This window comes from Orcinus orca, chromosome 9 (assembly GCF_937001465.1).
Source record: "Orcinus orca chromosome 9, mOrcOrc1.1, whole genome shotgun sequence".
Classification (NCBI taxonomy): Eukaryota; Metazoa; Chordata; class Mammalia; order Artiodactyla; family Delphinidae; genus Orcinus; species Orcinus orca.
The window spans coordinates 37,498,029-37,521,645 of NC_064567.1; the positions used below are offsets into that span (position 1 = coordinate 37,498,029).

At 36.4% G+C, this 23,617-nt stretch overlaps 1 protein-coding gene across 1 annotated transcript in view; it reads left to right on the forward strand.

The window, feature by feature from the left end:
• IMMP2L (inner mitochondrial membrane peptidase subunit 2) overlaps positions 1-23,617 on the forward strand; it is a 910,414-nt gene that overhangs the window by 104,484 nt on the left and 782,313 nt on the right. The gene's annotated exons all lie outside the window — the stretch shown is intronic.

The window sequence follows — 23,617 nt, forward strand, 5'->3', positions numbered from 1 at the left end:
TTCGACATCGCTACCAGAGTTCTTACCAACACAGTTGGATAATACCGTTTTCCTGTTTGAAACTTACAGCGATTCCATTTGTCCTCTTCTTACGTGGCATGTAAATCCTAGGCTACTGTTCTATCTTTAACTCTAGACATTCTCTTCAGTATTTTCCTCTCCTCTGAAAACCATTAAGGCCTAAATTTAAAGATGAGATTTTAGTCTTCTTGATGATTAGTGGAAGAAACTAGTCATCAAGTGTGGATAGTATGGCCTGACAGCATTCATATACTCATAAGAAATGGGGAAATATATGGTATGCTTATGTGATACTCATAGCTAGGTTAACAAGCAGATTTCTGTATTTCCCTGTACAAGAAGCCCTGTATAGATATTTCAGTTTCCGAGCAGCAAGAATTAATAGCATCCTGGAAACAATGAATGATGTATGTCTTACTTACAGATATACTTTCTGTACTTGGAAACTAATGTAGAGAAATATCTTAGTTAAGGTTCGCAGCTTGGCTGAGTTTTACAGGAAAACAGTAGATCCCCTGAGGTAATACTAATGTAAGTAGAAAGTAACTGGCAGTTAGTTCGTCTGGTTGGGTTGAGAAAGAATGACTTTAATTGTTACCTATTTTCTAATATTTTTACAATTGGTTGTCTTCTGGACTCTTTATTCTCCTAGCATATTTCATTTGAATGAGATGTTAGTTCTTTATAATGCAACGTGTTATTTCATCCAGCCCAATCCTATTATTATTAACCTCACGTGCCTTAGCTGGCAATGGGCTTCCCTTAGGCAGCATAGTCATTGATGCTGTGGGAGGAAATGGATAAATATTAATTAGAAGGTGTTACTTCTGGGAGACCTTAAAGAAGTACTAAATATGCTGAGGAAGTCATTTTTGCTGCTATTTCATGCGAGTTGGTTTAAAATCTAATTGCTTGATTTGAAAGAAAACTAGAGGTCAAACAGCAATGAATAAATTGTCAACAGGAAAATTTTTGCATATAGTGAAACTGTTTTGCCCTTTTCTCAAAAGGAAAACAAGGTAATAGCCAATCATTATATTTAAAATGGTAATTAACCTTCTCATCTCTGTAATTTCAAGCAAGTCTAGACATGAACTCAGGATTCAGCATATTGTTTTAATGTAAACATGGGTCATCAGTGAAAACTTATTCTCTAAAATCACTAATATTGTGCTAAAGTATGAGCAGTGTGACTCATAAGTAGGAGAAAAAAGCCCCAAACTGTAACTGCAACAAAATATTTCCTTTAAAGTAAAAATGATCTCTTTTTAAAAAAAAAAAACAGTCACTACCATTTATTTGGCACATACAATCTGTTACACACTCTGCTAAATACTTCATAAACATTATCCCTCTTAGTTCTCAAATAATATCATGAAGCAGCTATTGTTATTTTCAGTTTAGAGGTTGAGGCCTAGAGAAATAATTTGCTTGGTTCCATTTACCTAGTAAGTGACAGAGCTGGGTTTATCTCAAATATGACTCCAAAGTTTAAGCTCTTCGTGCCATTTTGCTGTTAATTTTTAAGGAAAAAAGATGTGTGTTTCCCCCCCAGACTGTGTGCCAGGTTTCCTGTGGAGGATTAAGCATGAGGATGTTAAATGAATAAAATGGTTGACGTTCAGGTAGTCCCTCTCCCGATACTTATGGCTCTATTACTGGGAAATTTAGATCCCCCATGATTTCCTTATCACCACCACGTGCTCGTCCTCCTCCAGAGACTAGGGTGTAACAATGAGAATGATACATTGTACTCATCCTGGGCTTTATATAGTCATTGTTTCATTTGAACATCACAAGAAGCCCTTGAAACTAATTCCTGTTTTACTCATGAGGGCATTGAGGCTAAGGGAAGTCAAGGAACTGGCCCACATTCTCAGCTAATAATTGGAAGAGCTGTCTGGAATATTATAAAAATGATCTTTTATGGAACTATATAGTTCTGGACTATTTATATACAGTTGGAAGTTGTAGAATTAGAAGTGGTTGAGGGCTGGCTTTGTGTCAGGAGTTCTAAATGCTTTGTATATATTATGTCATTTAATCTTCCCAATGACGTGTGAGGTAAGAACAGTTATTTTACAATAAGGAACTTGTGGCCCATGGAGGTTTTAACTTGCCCAAGGTCATTTAGTAAATGTGGGAGTGAGGATTTGGACCAGAGCCTTCTCACCTCAGGGCTGTGCTCTTGGTCGCTTGGCTCTTTTGCCAAATTCGTAGTCACGTAGTCAGCCAGCCAGTCCATCTGCTTCTATAACAATGAACTCTATAGCTACCACTCAACTCATAGCTAGTACTCTCATTTCTAAGTTGAAGCTTTCTTGGGATGTAGATAAGATATTTTGATGTATTGGTAAATAAGTGCTTATATAAACACAAATACAGTACATTTAAATGTATCTCAAAGCCATTTTATACAGTAACAGTAAACACTTTTTGCAAATTAGTTATTGCAGTTGAGGTGTGTTTGGCTAAGTCAAGTAATGGAATATTTTCTAAAGTTTTTTGTTTATTTTTAACTTAAAAAGAAGGCTTATAGTTTGCAAAGATCAATGAGGGTTTCTTTTCCCAGGTTCCCTCCCCAATTACTTAACCCTTTCTTAAAATGCTACTGAATTTGATGATTTTTCATGTCCTTTTGGAGTGACATCTTCTCCACAATTAAACAAAACCAAGCATATACATCTTGGGATGAAAATCACTATTAAGGGCTGTCTCTGGCTGAAGGAGGGGTTTGATAACTGTTTAAAAGGCTGAGTAGAGCTTGGGGTAGGGGGTGGAGTGTGGTGTCTCACGTGTAGCCTGGAGTAGCCCAGGTGGGGGATTGATGAACGTCACAGACTTGTCTGACAGCACGTGAAGTCATCAAAAATGAATTGTAAGGCAATAAAAATCCTAACGATTTAAAATGTTCTGCCACAGGGGTCAGAGAGCCAGGTATAGCAGGAGGGACAGGTCTTATTGCCCTTTTGAAGGCCAGGTAGGTTGGTAGTAAAAGTTACATGCTTGGCTGTGCTTTTGTATATTCCTAACATACCTTTGACTGGGCAGGTGGGGTCCACATAAAATGATGAGGCTAGATTGACTTAAAGCATAGATCAAGCACAAAACATCAAAGGAAAAGTTAGTAATAGCAGCTAATACAAAACACTTGTATAAGCCAGGCATTGTTCTAAGCACTTGATCTATATTAATTGATTTAGTTACCATAAAATTAATGTAAGTATCAATAATTTGATGTCTATCTCACGTGGCAACCCTATGACCTGTATACTATTGTTTTTATGTCCATTTTATTAACATACAGCAAGGTTAAGTAATTTGCTCAGTTTACACAGTCTAGTAAGTGGTGGAGGCAAGAGTCAAAGTGGAGTAGTCTGCCTCCACAATCCATGCTCTTAACCTCTGTCATACTGCTTCTCTAGAGGAAGATAGAAATGAGAGAGCGCCAAAGAGTCACAAATGTGTATATGATACAGAGTGGTACCTTTACTACCAATTATTTTAAGTATCGATTGGAGGCCTCCATGCCTGAGGTTACACTTCTGTTTAGAGTTTTGAAAAACAAATCATGTAGATCATCTGAAGTAAAGAAGTGGCTTATCCCAATATATCAGATGGGGTCTTGGTGAGAAACAGATGGTACATGAATGAGGGTGATGAAGAGAGGTTAATGAAGGGGCTGTTCACAAAGGGGTGGGCAGGATTCAACTGGGAAGAAATACTGAAGCACTCAAGGACTAGTAACAGAGGGAAGTCATGACAGCCTTATGCCGGAGGGTCAAGGAGAGGAAATGGAATTACCTGTACTGGTGAGAGCTGGAAGCATGGGAGAGGGGCCAGTGGACAGGAATCGGGACCTTGAGTGACTGAATGTAGTGACTCCCAAAACAGCGTCCTGGTGGGAGGTCGGGGGTGACAAATTCCTCACCTTCTCTTTTCTATCAGCTTGTGATCTCCTGCAGGTGCCTCCCATTGGCTGAACCCAGCTGGAAGCTAGAAGTCAAGGAAGCTTGGGTAATGTACTTCACAGATGTCAGCCTCTGGGGTAGAAGTCAGAAACGATCAGGAAGTGGATCTGGAGGGCAGCAGATTAACCAGTGTGCTATTTGTTATGGGTTGAATTGTGTCAACCTTCCCCTCACCCCCCAAAAAAACCAAAAAAAGAAAACCAACCAAACATATGTTAAAGTTCTAAACCTCAGTTTCTCAGAATGTGGAACTTATTTGGAAATAGGGTCTTTACAGAGGTAATCTAATTAAACTGAGCTTGTAAGGCTGAGCCCTAATCCAGTATGACAGGTGTCTTTATAAAATGGGGAAATTTGGACACAGACATACACAGAAGAAGTTGTTGACACAGGGAGAAGATGGCCATCTATAAGCCAATGAGTAACTGCAGCTACTAGAAACTATGTGAGACGCCTGGAACGGATCCTTCCCTAGCCTCTTCAGAGGGAATATGGCTGTGCTGACACCTTTATTCACACTTCTGACCTCCAAAACTGTGACACAATACATTTCTGTTGCTCTAAGGCACCCAGTTCTTAGTACTTTGTTACAACTGCTCCAGGAAACTAATATACTGTATATCATGATAAAGTTTCTTATTGACCAACTATATTTTTCATTTCTTTTAAGTTTATATAGAATCATAGAGTTCAAAAACGTTAGAAATGAGCTAGTGTAAAACACTGATTTTGGAGATGAGAGCCTTGCTCAAGGTCACGAAACTTCATTGGCAAGGTCAGAGCTAGGGCCATACGGGTAAAGTGTGTATCTGGACATTGTATCACTGAATTTTTAGGTAAGAAAAGCCTTGTCACTATAAATTTACAGGTTTCAATATCCTAATAATTAATTTTGGGGCATTAATTAATTATGCCTTGTTGGTATGTTCCTAATTCATTTTTGGACCAACATTTTCATGTTAATATGAGGTAAACAACAAACAATATGATAAACATCCCTGTAGGTAAATCATTGTTACCAATTCTTGTTCTGCATAAGATCATGTTTGCATGATAAACCACAGAGCATCAAAAAAGCAATTGCCTGTGTCCAGAATAAGTGAAAACTCAGTAGCATATCTCAATGGAAAAAAATTTCAGTAGGTTGGAGATGTGCTGAAGTCAATGTATAAACAAAGACTTCAAAGTTAAAAAGACTTCACAATAAAACCTTAAGCTATATGTTGGGAGTAAAAATGATTACAGCCCTTTAGGGAAGCAGTTTGGCAATGTGCAGAAAGAGCCTTAAACTTTCACTTTGCTATATTATATAATTTTGTATATATATATATATAAAATATACTTTTTTCTCCCTTAGGATGCTATCTGCTTTTTGTTTGAACACTGTTCTGGAAAATTTTAAATATATACAATCTTGTTTCATCTGTAACTCCCATCTACTTTGTTACCCTGTATAATTTTGATACAAATCCCAGACATCATATTGCCCTTTGATTATTGTTTTTATAAGTAGTTCAGTTTTGAGGAATATATTCTAATACAGGAATTTGAAATTATTGAAAAACTTTATACCCATTGTGTTCCTTACAGAATTATTTGTAATGGTGGAAGAAATTGAGAGCAACTATCTGGCACTAAGGCAAAGTATAAATTGTAAGATATCCATTTGATGGAATGCTGTATTAAAGTGAAGCCTGTGAACAGTTGTAGGTAACATGAGTAAAAGCTTACATTTAAATGATGAGAATTGAAAAAGTGGATAGAATAAAATAAGCAAGGAAAAACTTGGCTTGGAGAAATCATGAGAAGGAAATAGACCAAATATGAAATAATGATTTACTTGGATCACAGTGTTGCAGGTTATTTTCCCTTTTGTCTGCTCTTCAGTATGTTCCATATCTTCTATATTGATTAATTAGTTTTATGATGGGAAAAATACAATAAACTTGAATTGTGATTTAAAAATAAGGAACATCATATTCGGCTTTTGATAATCATACTACCTGGCTGTAAGCATTTATGGTAATTGTGGGACCTAATTATAAGAACAGATACCGTCACAAAAGGATATTAATAGGATTTTTCTGGATTGCAAAATTTGCAATTGACTGCTCTCTTTCCCTCCTTTTCTTAGTTAACTTTTCTACCTTTACCACTTAAAAAAAAGGAGAGAAGGCAAACATTTATTAAATCTCCCACAAACACCTTTATTTACGAAATGCAAACAAAAAAATGATAAAATACCTGTTCTTCTAACTTCTGAAATGTTGATTGGCCTTAAACTTGGTTCTCATTTCTGATTGGGCTTCCTCTAATTCCTTGTACGTCTTGAAATTGCCACTAAAACTTGTAATCTCCAATGTGTTTAGCTGTATTTGTAGAAGAAATATTCCTTATCTCATAGGATTTAGATAGTAGCAGTTAAAATGTCTTTAGAAACTCAGTTTACATGCCCACATCTTTATATGTTTATTCTGTTTGCTTTATTCATTGCAATTGAAATATATTGAGTTACATTCTATATCTGAGTTTCTGGCTGCTTTCTCTCCTTTACCCCCTCTACCCTTATGCTGGGGTGACATTTCAGCCCATACAGCTGAATTGTAACATGAAGCATTTTGCCTGGTTTCTAGCTGCCTTTTTGGAGCCTGTAGAGCTGCAGTAAAGCTATCTTAGAGCCATGCTATGAAGCATTTTTATTTCACTGAAATCTATCAAAACTTGATTAGAATTCTCTGATGTTCCAAGTCAGCTTGATTTCAACGATGCCTTTTAGGTTTTAGCAATTTCCTTTATTGCACCACATTTTATCTTAGAGGGGACTGCACACCTGCAATCCTCCTATCAAAGGGCCTCCTTGCATTGAGCTCTTTGTAAGGGAGTTCCCTGTGACTTTCTGCTCAATAAAGGGGATATGTTTTAAGGAAGAAAACTACATTTTACCATATGAAATATAATAATGATGATTAATAATAATAATAAAAGTAATAGAAACTTTTGCCTGTCATTTTGGTTGCTGTGACAGAGGGAAAAATATGAAAATACAAATGGCTCTTAAAACTTTTGTCTAGAAGTATCACAAGTCACTTTTGCTCATATTTTATTGGTCAAAGCAAATGACATGGTCACTTTTAAAGGTAAGTGGAAAAGTATAGTGAGTATACAAAAGAATGTTAAGTATTTGTGAGTACTTTCATAGGTATGATTGGTTGATTAATTTATTTCACTAAACTGAGTCCTTTTGCTCTTCATTGTTGTATTACCATGCCTGTAATACGTACAAAACAAACAATATCTCAGCTGTCCTGGAACCAACATTCTTGTGACAGCACTATTCTGGAAATCAGCTTGTCAGTATTAATCAAGAATCTTAACCATGCTTCTGTCTTTTGGCCCCATAATTCCACTTATGGATTGCTATGGTAAGGTGATATTCTTAAATACAAAATTATGTGTAATGATAAATATTGTAACTTGATTTGTATATACTGAAAAATTAGAAACAAATGTCCAGTAGGGAAATAGTGAACTATAAAAAATTTACTCACAGGTTATTCTGAGCTCATCAGTTAGTATTGAAAACAGTTGTTACATTTTAAGTGGCAACTTGGTGACCATTTTAGCCTCCTGTGATTAAATAAAGCAGGTAACATAACTGATTTTGGGCTTGGACTGGCAAGATGGTGAGGACTTTAAATTATTAGGATTACATAGAAGGATTAGATGTCCCCAAGTATGAGTTTATGGACAGGGGGGTGAGGATTATGGAGAGAAGCTAGACGTTTTAAATTCTAATAGGATATTGAGTCATTCATGTAGACATATCCTGAAGGCAACTGGAAATCTGGGATCAGAGATTGGTTGGAGATTAGGACTAAAAATGTTCTTTGGGGATTCATCAGTATAGAAATGTTAATTGAACTTGGGGAAGTAGATGAGCTACCAAGAAGTGAATTAAGAGGAAGAGGAATGCAGGCAGAGAATCAAAGGTAAGTGGTGGCGGGAGAAAGGATGAAACGGATCCTGAAGAAAGTGATGAAAAGATCAGAGGGACTGGAGAACCAGAAAAACATGCAGTTTTGGGAAATTTCTAAGGAAAGAATTTTTTGGAGGGAAATAGAGCTGAGAGGCAAAGGAGAAAGAGATGGGGGGGGTAATTTTATTGGTCATTTCAAGCAGTTTTTTTTTGGTAACAGGGCAGTGCGTGGTAGGTTACTTATTAAAATAGAAGCATATTATTGATGGTAATAATGCCATTCCATAAAAATTGACCAAAGTTTTTTGTCCATTTTAAAACTACTTTTAGTAAAAGGCCCAAGTGATTAAGCAGAAATAATTTACATCTTAATAGACATTGACTCATGCAAAGAAAAAGTACTCATACAAGGAAAATTCATACAAAGCTTTATGCTAACCAAGTGGTCAAAAATACCAACCGTATTCACACATTGAAAAAATAATTGGTATCTCTGAGATCAGAGCAGATTAAGTGGTCTGAAAGATGTAAAAGAGAAAAGCAAAAGGTGAGAAATCTTAAAAATCTTTTAGGCAAAAGTATCTGGGTAGTACGGTTCTATTCAGCAACTCAGTGATTTATATGCTATATCTTGAAGCAACTAGAGGACATGGTGACCATTTTTCATGACACAGAGTATTTTCTTTGTTTGCTTTAAAGGACAAATGAGTGACATTTGAAGACTTTACAATAACTTTGTGGGAAGAACTAGGGCATTTGCAATGAGAAAAATGTAGTTTTGCCATGTACAAAAAAATGCTATAAGCTAGTAAAATGTAACAGCATACTGTATACCCAGAAGGGCTGCTGTAACACTTGTATCTATGTAGATCTCTTTTATCCTCAAAACTTTATGGTTTTAAATGAGTACAGGTTTCTTAGGTAGTATGGCTGGAATGTATTTAAATTTTTGTTGATGGATTCTATGTTCTTCTCCCACTATAGAATCTAACGGCTAGGTTTCTATAGTTTCCTCCTTTTCTTTGAACACATTATGAAAGGCTAAATATTAAGAAGTAAAAATTAGCAAGATATGCTTGGTATCACTGGTAAGGTTTTAGAATATTAGGTTTTTGATTAGGGAAAGACTGGGATTCTCTACGTTTTACCTCACTTTTGCAAATGAAGAATTTGAGGCACAGGAAAATTAAGTGTTCTAGTCCTACTAGAACCTGGCCTTATCTGTCACTATTAGGTATTTCCAATAGACTCGGCTGTACCTAATTTTACAATATCAGTGCTAAAATGCTGGTGTAACTAGGTCGAGAATTTCCTCATGAGTAATGATGAACTCACTGATGTGGCTTCAGTCAGTAACTGAGCAAGCCATATCCATAGGGCAAGTACCATTTGTTATCTAAAGGAAGGGAAGAGAGGGAAGGACAGCTCCTAGGTAGGGGACATGGAGTCTGTGATAGTAAGAAACGTTCAGGACTCAGTCAGAGGGCCTGGGATTCAGTTTTGATGGTGCCACTTACTAATGGTGTGACTTCGGGCAAAGTCCTAAACTCTGTAAAGTTTCTTCATGTATGGGATGGGAGTCATGATTGTTGCCATACTTACTTCATAGATTAATTGTGAAAATCAAGCTATTGTGAGAAAGAATCGAGTTTAAGTTTACCAATATTCACGACTACTGCTACGTTCCAGGCAGTACCGCAGACCCCAGTAATAAAGGAGACAATTAAAACTTTTGTAACATATTATGAAAGGCCAAAAATTAAGTAAAGTTTACCAGGAAATCTGATCGACATCATTGATAAGTATTTAGAATAATAGGTACTTTTTCCAAGTTACAAACCTGACTATTCAAGACAGGACTTTGTCTCCTTTTATGCTCAAGGAGATTACAACTAGTTGTAGCTGTGTGTTGATGGAGATTGTTGTTATAATAAAGCAGTTTTACAAACTGTTAATATTAGATTGAAGATGGGAAATGAATGTCAGCAGTATATCAAAAAGGAGGAGGAAGATTATTTGCTTAGGAAGGATGGGGGTAATTCTTTTTTTTTTTTCATTGTTTTATTTTAAACCATACCTTTTATGCTGTAACATCTTTCTTGTTCTTCTACTAGAGCCCAAAGCACTATTACTACTCTTTGAGTCAGCAAGAGATTGAATAATTGTGCTTCCATCAAGGACCTCATCTTTTATTTTTACCTCTAAAGGATTATTTGGCTTCACTGAGATTTTGGGTCTCAATTTTAAGGTTCATACATTGCTGGCAATCTTTATGGACTATACTGGCGCTAATATTTAAGCAAATGATGACCATCTAATGTTAGAGTTTCTGATTCTAAGCTATTTGTCATTTATAATTGTGTTAAATATTTTTACATTTATAAGTTTTTTTCTGGTTTCTGAAATGCACATTTTTGTTCATATTTCAATATATCTGAAATTAGGACACATCTTTAAATTGATAGTTTCTTAAGTTCCTTGTTGGCTGTCTGGTGGTTTTGATGAACTTCTCATTGTCTGTGCATGTGTGAATGTGGTTATAGTGTCAATGGTTTAATTGAGTTTTGTGTACTTTAGGTACCACCATAATTTCCAAATCCTAAGATTTGGCCTTGGAAAGATAAATTGTACATATATAAAGGCATGGAAGCAGAGCAGTGGAATATATGACAAAGTTTTAAAAAACAAACAAGTATTAAATGATAAGAAAGCGTTGTGTCATATTTGGTCGCTTTTTTTCTTTCTTGGTGGTACATAATAAAGGTACATCATATAATGCTGGTGTTTTGGGTTCACTGAAGCATACTGTGTTATTTTAGCTTGAGTAATTTAAATGAGATGACTAATGATCTAGAGGAAATTTTAAGAAGGTGTGTTCATGGAAAGTGAATGTCATTTCAAAAGTTGTATGTTTACTTACAGACTCTGTTAAAGTTTACTTTTAAAAAGAATCATGAGTCCTATTCAAATATAAAATGAATGTGTCAAAGACTTTGTTTAGCTCATAAATAATGAGGGAACCAGTAAGATAATACAATTTGTTCACAGGAGAATTAAAAGAGCACACATAGTGCTTACCTGGTGGCGCAGTGGTTGAGAGTCCGCCTGCTGATGCAGGGGACACAGGTTCGTGACCCGGTCCGGGAAGATCCCACATGCCGCGGAGCGGCTGGGCCCGTGAGCCATGGCCGCGGAGCCTGCGCCTCCGGAGCCTGTGCTCCGCAACAGGAGAGGCCACAACAGTGAGAGGCCCGCATACCGCAAAAAACAACAACAACAAAAATCTTGTAAATTAAGAATTGACACATACTTACTGATCACATACCTTGTTAAATCCCAGCTAATTAAAATCATATTTTGTACCAAGAATTAATTCTTAATAATGAAACTGTACAAATTTTAAAATTCTAGCAATAGTTTCTAAAAATGTTTCTTAGAAAAGATATAAACAACAGATTCTTTTTTTTTTTTTTTGCGGTCCGCGGGCCTCTCACTGTTGTGGCCTCTTCCGTTGCGGAGCACGGGCTCCGGACGCACAGGCTCAGTGGCCATGGCTCACGGGCCTAGCCACTCCGTGGCATGTGGAATCTTCCCGGACCGGGGCACGAACCCGTGTCCCCTGCATCAGCAGGCGAACTCTCAACCACTGCGCCACCAGGGAAGCCCTTCTTACTGTTTTTGACTCATTAGTTTTGGAAATAGGTATTTCATTTTCTGGTAGGTATATGACTGAGCATAAATTGTCACTTGAGAATTACTTCAAAGCAAAATTGTTTCAATTTATTGTTATAAAATTGTCTTTGTGTTGAATATATGAATGCATAAAGTTCTTATTGAGTATCCAGACACATTTATTTATCAATTGGTAATATACATTTTTGAGACATAACACTTTACATTTAAAAGTTTGGCATTTAATTTGGGCTGAACTTCCCAAACCACAAGGAAGTACTCATTGATTCATTATTTAGCAAATATTTGAGTGCCTACTGTATATTAATCACTTACAAATGAATGTTATTTTAGAGAGCTTTTTCTTTACACAACTTAAAAGAACAGGAATGATTGGGCTTTACGGTGTGAGAGTGATTTGGGGTTAGCTTGAGACGTTGGTAGGAGGTAGCCAATCAGTTAATACCTGCACTGCTCAAAATCATCCTGTGCACTAGTGGCAGCTCCCCTCCAGTCTTTTTTTCTTGTCCCTCACTGACTCAAGGGCAGATAGTTGAGTCTGTATTAATAGTAAGAGTCATCTTTGTTTCATCATGTCCTGTAGGTAGCCTTCACCTCTATATGTACTTTATCAGTTTAAGGCAGGATTTGACATCAAATAAAGCAACAACTTAATTTGAATACTTTTACAGTAATACCTGTCATAACATCTATTTATATATGTTAAATAGATTCAAAAATGTGTCTCTGAATCTATTACTAATGAACTTTTTTTTTTTTTTTTTTTTTTACCGTACGCGGGCCTCTCACTGTTGTGGCCTCTCCCGTTGCGGAGCACAGGCTCCGGACACGTAGGCTCAGCGGCCATGGCTCACGGGCCCAGCCGCTCCACGGCATGTGGGATCTTCCCGGACCAGGGCATGAACCCGTGTCCCCTGCATCGGCAGGCGGACTCTCAACCACTGCGCCACCAGGGAAGCCCCTGAACTTTTTGATCTTAAACAACAGAAATTATTTTCTCACAGTTCTAGAGGCTAGAAGTTGAGATCCAAGTGTTGGCAATGTTGGTTTCTTTTGAGGCCTCTCTCCTTGCCTTGTAGATGGCTGACTTCTCCTTGTGTCTTCACCTGGTGTCTCCTCTGCGCACAAGAATCCTTCCAAATTTCCTCTTCTTATAAGGAGACCAGTCAAGTTGGATTCGGGTCCACCCTAATGATTTAATTTCATCCTAATTACCTTTTTTGTTTTTTTTTGTTTTTTTTACTAATGGGCTTTTATGGAGATCATTGAGGGACTGTTTTGATCAGGGAAAATTCAGAGGAGTAGATCTATTGTAAAGGTGGGGAGAAGGCATAAAGGAAACAAGCTAAAGGATTAGATGCTTTGAGTTTTTATGGCCATAAAATGAAATCAGCCAAGAACAGAAGTATTGTGCTCATCTGTACTGTACAGATATCACTTCCAATTGTAGCAACAGACTGTTACCCATGATAACGACAATAGGGTGAGAAAAGTGAAATGCAAATTAAGTAATCAGAATTGGAGCAACATGTGGTTTAGTAAGTGCTTCCCCAGATGGGGGATTTGTTACAGACAGAGCCTCAGGCAAAGTAATAGTCCCTTCCTTCATTATTTTTGAGTACCTGCTATGTGTCAGGCACTGCTCTAGGTACTTGGGATAGGTCAGTGAACAAAATGATATGGATCCCTGCCCTGTGAATAATGTAAGAATGTAGTATCTCCTAGAAGTATCTTCCTTCCTCAGACCCACTGCCCATTAGTGACTAGAATTGTTTTAAGTCTGTATGGAAAGACACTATTAGTTTTATATTTCCTGTGACCTATATATTTTCTCTTCTGCTTAAGCCTTCCTTTTGAAAAAAGTATTTACTGATTTCTTATGCTACTAGTGGTATGTCCAGAGAAAATGTAGGATTTCTTTCTTGATTAAGTAGCATTCAGGCATTTTGTTTTGGCAATATGGTGTTTCAGTCTCTAATTAAGCTCTATTAATTTGTGGCCTTTACGCAATTGGTCTGTTTAATAGCATTTCTTCCTTTAATACTAAATAAGTTTGCATTTCCTCCTCCTTTCTTTCCTACTTTATTTTCTTGTTGTTCCTTTTTCTTCAATTAATTCTGTTTTCCAACCTCTACTCTTTCAGCAGTCCACAAAAAGGATCATCTAATTTGAGCTCTAAAACTTATTTGAAAATGCTCATGATATCTTGAGCGTGCTTGAACTCCTGTTCTCTATTTGTACTTTAAAGTTTCATTATTCTTAGTCTTCAAATTTGTGCTTTTTATTTGCCATGACCTTGTATGGTATTGCTCCTCTGAAGCCTAAAGTGCTTTAAACTAGTGTGTGTGTGTGTGTGTGTGTGTGTGTGTGTGTGTACGTGTGTACGTACATACACATGTTTGCCAGCGCATTAGCTGAGCTACAATAAAAATGTGTGTGTGTATTAACAGATATATGAATATGCAGGTTATTTTAAAACATAAGAGAAAGGACCTTATAATTAATGGAAAAAAACAAATTCGAGTCAGATAGTAGGGAAACAAAATTAAATAACAAACTTAAACTTCTCCCAAGTGATGAGGGAACTGGTTTTTTTTGTTATAAAACGGCTGCATTTAAGAATTACTTTCATAGAAATTAAGGCTATACCTTTAATATTTACAAAGAAGTAATTTAAAAGCTTATTTAAACGTTTTTTTATCTTTCAAAGTTGGATACTGTCAAGATGCACACACAATATTCTTTACACTTAAATTTTCACATCTATAATGCATTTAAAAATTTCCTCCCTTTATAATTAGAAAATCAAGTTACTCACCTTCTAACTCCCCCACTTCTTTCCATTGTGCCTGTGTAGAAAAAATTGAAAATAAGTTTTAGAATGTTTACAGTGATTCACACATTTAAAAATAGAGGGAAAATGGGTAGTAGCTGAACACATTTGAATTAAATATAATATTGGGCTGGCCAAAAGGTTCGTTCGGGTTTTTCCATAAGATGGTTCTAGTAGCACTTAGTTGTCTTTTAACTCTTTCAAAACAATTTTGTTAGATTTTGTGACAGCTGTGCATTTAAAAAAAGACATCAAAATTGGTGAATTTTTGTGTAACCATTTTAATATTGAAGGTGGAAGGAAAACAACATTTTCGGCATATGCTTTATTATTTCAAGAAAGGTAAAAGTGCAACCAAAATGCAGAAAAAGATTTGCGCAGTGTATGGAGGAGGTGCTGTGACTGATCGAATGTGTCAAAAGTGGTTTGTGAAGTTTCGTGCTAGAGATTTCTCACTGGATGATGCTCCATGGTCGGGTAGACCAGTTGAAGTTGATAGCGATCAAATTGAGACATTAATTGAGAACAATCAATGTTTACCACGCTGGAGATAGCCGACATACTCAAAGTACCCAAATCAAGCGTTGAAAATCATTTGCACCAGCTTGGTTTTGTGAATCACTTTGATGTTTGCGTTCCACATAAGTTAAGCGACAAAAACTTCTTGACCATATTTCTGCGTGGGATTCTCTACTGAAACGTAATGAAAGCATTTTGTTTTTAAAACTAATTGTGATGTGCGATGAAAAGTGGATACTGTACAATATTGTGGAACGGAAGAGATCGTGGGGCAAGGGAAATTAACGACCACCAACCACACCAAAGGCCAATCTTCATCCAAAGAAGGTGATGTTGTGTATATGGTGGGATTGGAAGGGAGTCCTCTATTATGAGCTCCTTCTGGAAAACCAAACAATTAATTCCAACAAGTACTGCTCCCAGTTAGACCAACTGAAAGCAGCACTTGATGAAAAACGACCAGAATTAATCAACAGAAAACGCATGATCTTCCATCAGGATAATGCAAGACCGCATGTTTCTTTAATGGCCAGGCAAAAGCTGTTACAGCTTGGCTGGGAAGTTCTGATTCATCTGCCGTATTCACCAGACATTGCACCTTTGGATTTCCATTTATTTCGGTCTTTACAAAATTCTCTTAATGGAAAAATTTCAATTCCCTGGAAGACTGTAAAAGGCATCTGGAACAGTTCTTTGCTCGAAAAGGTAAAAAGTTTTGGGAAGATGGAATTCTGAAGTTGCCTGAAAAATGGCAGAAGGTAGTGGAACAAAAGGGTGAATACATTGTTCAATAAAGTTCTTGGTGAAAATGAAAAATGTGTGTTTTATTTTTACTTAAAACCCAAAGGCACTTTTTGGCTAGCCCAATAGCTTTTGAGACCTTAATAATTTCAGCCTTTTCAGTGTTGTGTCAGAACATTTGAAAAAGTAGATTGTGAAGTCCCACTTAGATATTTTGAGAATTCTGTTGTGTGAAGCTTGGACTGGGAAGGAATGTAAAACAGTACACTAAGATGTCCTCATACTGAGAACTGTTCAGAGGAGACTTGATACCTGTTTGAGCTCTACGTGCTCAGGTTTCCTGGGAAGTAAGGTTTACCAGGTTTCCTGGGAATTAAGTTCACACCATTAAGCTCTCCATGATTGTGTCCTCTGCATCCTTTACTAGCCCACTCAGGTTTCCTCCTCTGGTGACCGTGGTCATAATACTGTTTTGAAGGTAGCCTGGTACTTGGAGAGACTCACAAAATAAATTATTCTATTGTATTTGAAAAATGAGCTATGTTATGGGGCATAGGTATAAATAGTTAACAGAGGAAAATTTTTGTTTAATATAGTGTGTGGTCTTGTGTGACTCGCACTTTCTAGGTTTCATTTTCTCACTTTTAAAAGGGGATTGAATGAGATAATGTTCAGATCTCTATCTTAAAAAAAGAATCTATGCTATTACATGTGTATATTTTCACTAACTGATTTAAAAGTTTTGTTGGATGTTCTGGAAAGAAAAGTGAAGTGAAAAACCCTCAGTACTTCCAAAGCATATGTGTAATTGAGACATTCTAGATGGTTGTGTTCCGCTTTGATGTTCTTGTCAACATAGAGGCTTTTGTTCTGTTGTATTTAAATGGTAATTATAACTAGGACCATGCCAGCTCAGTTTGGCTTTTCAGTTCACAGGATTTGCTTGGGTAGCAACGGTTAATTATATGGGAAAACTTAAGGTTAAAAACACTTTTCCTTCTATGATTTACAAAGGACCTGCTCGCATATAACTTTAGAAAATTTTGTTAGTATTTACATTCAGCATTACAGTGTTATGTGCTTCATTAGATGCATCCAGTCCTACTTTATTTGTACCAGAGTTTTTTGGTTGGTAGCTGGCAATTTTTTGAGGTAGCTACACATATATTGCAAGGAACATCTGGGCCTTCTACTTAGCACAGGCCACTACTGAAGATTAGAGATGTACCTTGTAGCCATCCTTAATCTGACGGCTGGTTTCAGGGTTATTTCGTCCAATATCCTGGCATTGATGAAAATTTATATTGGGAGCAGAGGGCCATTAAAGGGGTAAAATCCAGTATTTGGAAGGTCTAGAAAATCAGTCAACTGTAAATGATGAAGTTCTCAAATGTATGTCTCAAAAGCAACTTCCAGTGATTGAAACCAATTTTGAAAAGGCAAAAACTTGAAATAGTTTCTGATAAAACTTCCGGTAGAAAAAATGCAATAAGACTATCTTGGGACTGATTTGTGGAACATGGTAGGTGGCTCCCAGAAGGGAATCTCTACTGTGCAGTGAACACTTAACTATATATCGTTAGATGTTCCTGAGATAACTAGCTCAGACGACAGTACCTGCAGAGCTCTTATGCATTTTCACCCTGCCTTGTGTTCTAGGTAGCTGTGTACTTGTCTTTCTCTGACGTAATATGCAGACACAGGTTTGCCCTCCACAGGTGGTCAAGTCTGGGAGTGCAGTTTTGAGGAGGTGTGAGAATAGTTGAGTCAGAAAGAGTGCCTGAGATGGGGACCCTAGGGTGATAGAATGGAGGTTGGAAGGGGTGATTGGGAAGAATCACTTTTGAAAACTAGAGATGAGAGGATTAGCTGTGGACTATGCAGATGCAATAGCTGGGCAAGGAGATAAGCTCCAGGGGGAAGCAGTTCCAGAAGAAGAGTAGATACGGGGGTGCAGGACAGCATGGTTTGAGATGAGTCAGCCCTGGGTCTAGGCATAGCAAGGCTGTTTCTAACTGCTGGACCCCACCTTGATTTGATAATGTGTCCATTGCTTCTTTGTTGCCAAATAATGTCCTCATAAGAGTGCGAAGTTCCTCTGGGGGCAAATAGTGTTTCCTAGTCATATTTTATCCTATTGTTGCCTAGCACATAGTGGACAAATTAAAAAATTGTTGAATGTAGTTCATATTTTCCAAGTGGGGAATAAGGGTTGTAATTTCTATTTTATATCTGTGTGTGTGTGTGTGGATGAGAAAGTTATTATTCAGTAGCTGATCGCCTTACTGGTGAGCATCTGTCTTCTAGGAAGATGAATGACCAAGCCTACACATTCTTTTCACATTGGCCTTTGTATGCTTTTTGTTGGCTGTCAGCTTCATCCAGATTATAAACAACAACCTAGAAGACAAAGGTTTTATATTCCATTATCATTTCTTCTAGCCACACAGTTTTATGTGAATAGGACAGTCTAGTAAAGGAGAGGTTGTTTACCTTGAATTAGACTTCCCAGGAGATAGTTCTAGCTTTTACTTTTGATTAAAATTTGAGTTTTTGTTTTCCAGACATTATTATAAAAAGAACCATGTTTGGAAAGAGTGAGTATGGGACTCCTGAATAAAATACTAAACTAAAATGTCTTATTCTAATTAGTTTTATAAGTAGTTGTATAACTTTATTGTTTAAAATCCCTTTCTATGCTTAAAATTCTAATGGATTAGACTGTGTGTGTGTGTGTATTTATATATAAACAGTATTCTTTGAAACGACTAGGAAGTCACTTTAAAAATAATGAGACTTACCCAGTGCTAAGAAACTCTGTGTTTTTTTGTTTGAGAGATACTTTAAAACATTTAATACTATCATAACTCATTATGATTGGCCTTTCATAGGTAAAGGATTGGTTTACCATTCTTGTGGATTGGTTTCTGCCTCAGGAATATTTTGCTTTTATAAATTCCATGGAATAACAAGGAACAAATTCATACATGCTCATGTGAAATAATGTTAAAGAAAACTTAGGAGTTGAAAACTTTGAGGAACAGCTTTTTCTGGCATACATGCTGAGAGTGGTGTTGCATCATCAGAGATACTGACATTGTTAAGATCCTGGTGCTTTATGACATGTATATAGTTAATCATTCATAAGCAGGTCATATTCAGTTGTGCAGGTTGTGTATTGCATAACTATAGTGATGTATGTAGAGCTTACAAGTTTGTATGAGGCAGCTCTGGGGGTGAATAAGACAGAATATACTCCCTCACTTCTAAAGTCTACGTCCTCGTGGGCCAGATAGATAATAAACAATTAGATAAATAGATATTTCTGTCAAATATATCAGATAAGAATAAGTGCTATACAAATAATGAAAAGTGTGATGGGGTAGTGGCCTGATAACTAGTTTAGATTAGGTGGTCAGAAAGAAATAATAAAATGAAAAGAAACAATTTAAAAACCTTTAATAAGTGGCACAATTAAAATTGTTTTATATACATCTTTCGAGATTGTCATTTTTATACTTCTTATTGCTGAGGATACTGAGTCTGTCACAGTTCTTTGTTTTCACTCTGGATTTTTTCAAACTGTTTTAGCAGTGGATGTGTTTTTTAAAAGATCCATTTTGGCTTTTCATAAATAGAGAACAACTATGTAAGTTAATGTCAAATTCTTTGAGTTTAACTCTGACAAGATTCCACGTATAAAACAGGGTTTTGAAAAATTTGAGTAACTTTGTGTTTTTACAGAATACGGAAAAATTCTTTTTTAAGTATTCAGTGATATGTATATCTAAGCTTGAGAAGAAAAGACTTGGAAGATAACTTAGTCCTGTCTTAGTTAAAAATGCATCTTTATTTAACTTTTCTACTGTCATTATGAAATGTATGAGCAATTTAGTTTTTGTATTCTTACATTGTTTGCTTAAAACTGTTTTTTTAGGGGGTAATGTATTTCCTTCCAGCCTATTTTCTATCTTTTTTTTTTTTTTTTAAACAAAGTGTTTCCATGTTGCCGCTTGGGTTTTATGTCGATCATTTTAAATAGCTTCAAAATAGAAGATCAAATTGGTATGCCAATTTGATCTTTATGTAATCGTTCTCTTATTTTAATGATTTTTTTTTCTGGACTTTTGCTGTTATAAGTAATTCTGTGGTAGACATTTTGTGCTTACAGATTTTTTTCTACATATTGGATATCTTAAGGGAGATTGTCCAAATGTGAATTTCTAAGTACTAATTCCTTTTTTGCCAAAAGAGCATAAACATTTTTTAATATAAATTAAGGAAGTTTTGATTTTATGATTATTAAAAATTATGATTAGCCATTCTATGAGGGTTTTAACTAGAAAAAAACAAAGCAAAATTTCTGAAAGAGAAACTATACTTTGTTCTACAAAGTTTAGAACTAGAGTTTTTGGTATAGTTTTGATAAAGTCTGATGGAGGCAACACGTTAGGAGGGTAATCAAAGCTTGGAACCGCTTATATTTATCAAAAAACAATTTTAAAGTTTAACTGATATATAATTTATCTGCTCATGTCTTAATTTCTGCCTTTGGGATCCTCTAAAACTTTCTAGTAACAAAAAAAGATAAAAGCAGATAGTTCTTCAGCTAATCCTCAACTGTGCAAGTCATTTCTTTCTCTTATGGTCTTCAATTCATTCTACCACACTTCTATGGACCTTCCACGCTCTTATTTCTTCTACTACATTTTATGGACTTACCCACCCAAGGGTCAGACTTAAAAAGTCTTAGATTGAAGATTAAGTAGACTGGAGATTAAGTAGACTGGAGCCTTTGTCCTCTTGCAGTTTGAACGTTATTTTTCTGGCCACCTATTGTGCGTGGATGGGTATTAGGATACTATGGTCTTTTGCCTATAAAGAGTTTACAGGTTAATAAAATTAATAAGTAAAATACTTTATATGAGAACCTGAGATCCAGTAGGCAAAGTGACTTGCTCATGAGGATACAACATTCTCCTTTTCCATTGACCAGTGATATCATGAAAAGGCCTAAAGTGCATTAGTGGTGGATGTTACCAAGCAACGAATTGCATTTCTTCTCGTGTTTATCTGTATTTTATTATCTAACAAAAGCACTATAAATCCTGGCCTTACACTATGGGAGTGCTGCATGTGTAGTAGCTGTTACTGAGATGGAGCATTTTTTGTCCTCAACATAAAATAGGGCACAGTAATTAAATTTAATAGTGTCTATTGTTTGTTTACTTCCTGGAGTAAAAGAGAAAACAATAAAAATATTCATGAGCTGGTAAAGGTTCTTATTTTGTGCATCCAGCTTCCAGAAAATACTTGGTTACCCTGCTTAGATCCTTTCAGACAAAGTTCAGGGACTTCTCTGCTGGTCCAGTGGTTCAGACTCTGTGCGTCCATTGTAGGGGGCATGGGTTTGATCCCTGGTCCAGGAACTAAGATCCCACATGCTATGCCGCAGAGGCGTGGCAAAAAAAAAAAATATATATATATATATGTGTGTGTGTGTGTGTGTGTGTGTGTGTATATATAATTTTTTTAATGAAGAGTTCAAAATAGAAAGTAGTGGGATAACTAAGTGACTAATTGGCTTGTTTAAGTAAGGATTTTGGCTTGAGGATGGAGTATCTGGTAATTTAGCAAGTTTTGGTGTAAAGTACAAAAATTTTATCTTCAATTACTTATCTCTTCCATAGGCTAGCAGCAACAGATACTCTCAGAGTTATAGAACTGTTATAAACCCAGATTAAAAAAAAAATTGGACCAGGTTAAAAAGCATACTCGATATCTAGCTTTCCCTAAAAATTTATATTTACATGCTTTAAAAACTTTTTTTTCCTACCAGGAAAGAAAGGAAGAATTATATTTTAGTGTGCACTGTTTTTAGATAAAATAGCAGTAGTTTTCGGACATATGTCATTTAGCTTACTTAGGAGGCATATTGCAGAAGTTGTGAAAATATCAAATACATTTTCCTCATCTGATTATTAATTTCCAATATCCTGACCTTATTATGTATTTTCCAATTTCACTTTTTTTTTTCCAATTAGAATGTTCTAATCAGGACCTCAAACAGGGCTTTGTTATTTATGAGATAAAGCCAGACAGACAGGAAGTAGAGTGACTTGAGTATAATGTGTTACCTTATGTTTGCTTTGTCTACATGTGGTTCTTGTCCAGGAACTCATGTCCATCCACCTAGTTTTAGAGCTAAGACCCTAAGCCTTCTGATGTGATTCTGGTCCAGCATGCTTTCCATGTTTCCCTTCTCCTCTGTGAATTTGATTCTTGAGTCTGCATTTCTCAAAGTGTGAGCTGACCTGTCCATTAAAGAAACTTATGAAATTATATGCCATTATTATAAATGTTTGTGAAAAGCTTGAAAAGATCCCTGGGAAGGTATCATTTCTCTAAAGTTCTGTTGCCATTGAAAGGCAAGATTCAGCTGTTGAAGTCTCAATTTAAAAAAAACTGTTTCATCTGGGTTGAAGTTAAATTAGATGTGAATCTTTAAATTCTTAATTCTTCTGGGCTATTGTGAAAGGACGATGCTTAATAAGTATGAAATCAGGGATGTTGTGTTAATTTTTTTTTTTTTTTAAGCTTTCAGTGCTTTTGTTATCTACTAGGTAGATAGTATCCTGCTGCTCTTGATTCAGGTCCCATGCCTAGCACCATCTGTGAGTGCCAAAGCTTCCCTAGTCTGTGCACGGGAACTTGTTCAAGCTGCCTAGTCAGCCTCTTCACTCAGGCCTTGCTGCTTTTGGTGACAGGTGAAAGACTCTGATGAAGTAGACTTTAAAAAAGAGTAGATTAATTTGTTTCTAGAGATGAGAAGAAGGGGCCCTTTTTGTGTGTGTACTCCAGTTATTAGAGAGATCGTTCTGTGTGCCTGCATGTTATCTTCAGGCACATTGTGGGAACTCAGGCCATGCTATGAAGAGTTTTCCCTGCACAAAGTACTGAATGCTGACACTTGAGAACTTTTGTGTCCTAACTTCAGTCTCATTAAAAGTAAGTTTTGAGAACATTAAAAGTAAGTTTTTGCCCATTTAGGATTTTAATTTCATTTTTAAAAAATGCTTTTTATGTTAAAACAATGCAATTTCTCACCTCTTTAGGGTAGCTAAGAGCTCTGGTTAATGAGAGCCCTGAGTTTGAGTCTGTCTTTAGGTTTGCCTGAAATTCTTAGCATGGCTCCCCAGCTTTGAGAAGACTACCTAGTATTGCCGTACCATTTAATTAACTAAGCAGAACACTTTACAGTAGTGGATCTTAACCTTCTTCTAGGTCATGATACCTTTAAGAAGCTCTTAATTTACTTCAGAGATACATGCATGAGTGGATGTCTACACACACTCACCCCCACCCCCACGCCATTCATGTGTGTACCCGTATCACCATGCATCCCCATCCTTCATAGTTCCTGGAGATTCATAAATCCTCTCCTGAAGTGCATTGACAACCTCCAGATTAAGGACTTCCACAGGTATTACTTAAGTAAAAGGAGGAAAGAAAGACGGTGTGTGGTATTTTTTGCCCCCCGCCCCCCCGTGCATGGAAAGCAGCTTATTTATTCATTTACCTGTCCTTCTTGAGCATCTGTTCATCCATCTACCTATGTATGCACCCACCCATCTATCCATGTCTTATCGGATACTTTCTTTTTGTCAAACACTTTGTGTTTTATTTTTCCGCTTTTCCTTCCTTTTCTTTCCTCTTAAATCAGGAACTAGACTGCTTTCTAAATACTTGTAGAAAATGAAAGAATGATTCATGGCAACTATAAAGCTGTTCAGGTAGAGAATATGTACATATTTGTTTGTGATTGTATAATACTATACTTTTAAGCATTTACAGATTTGGGAA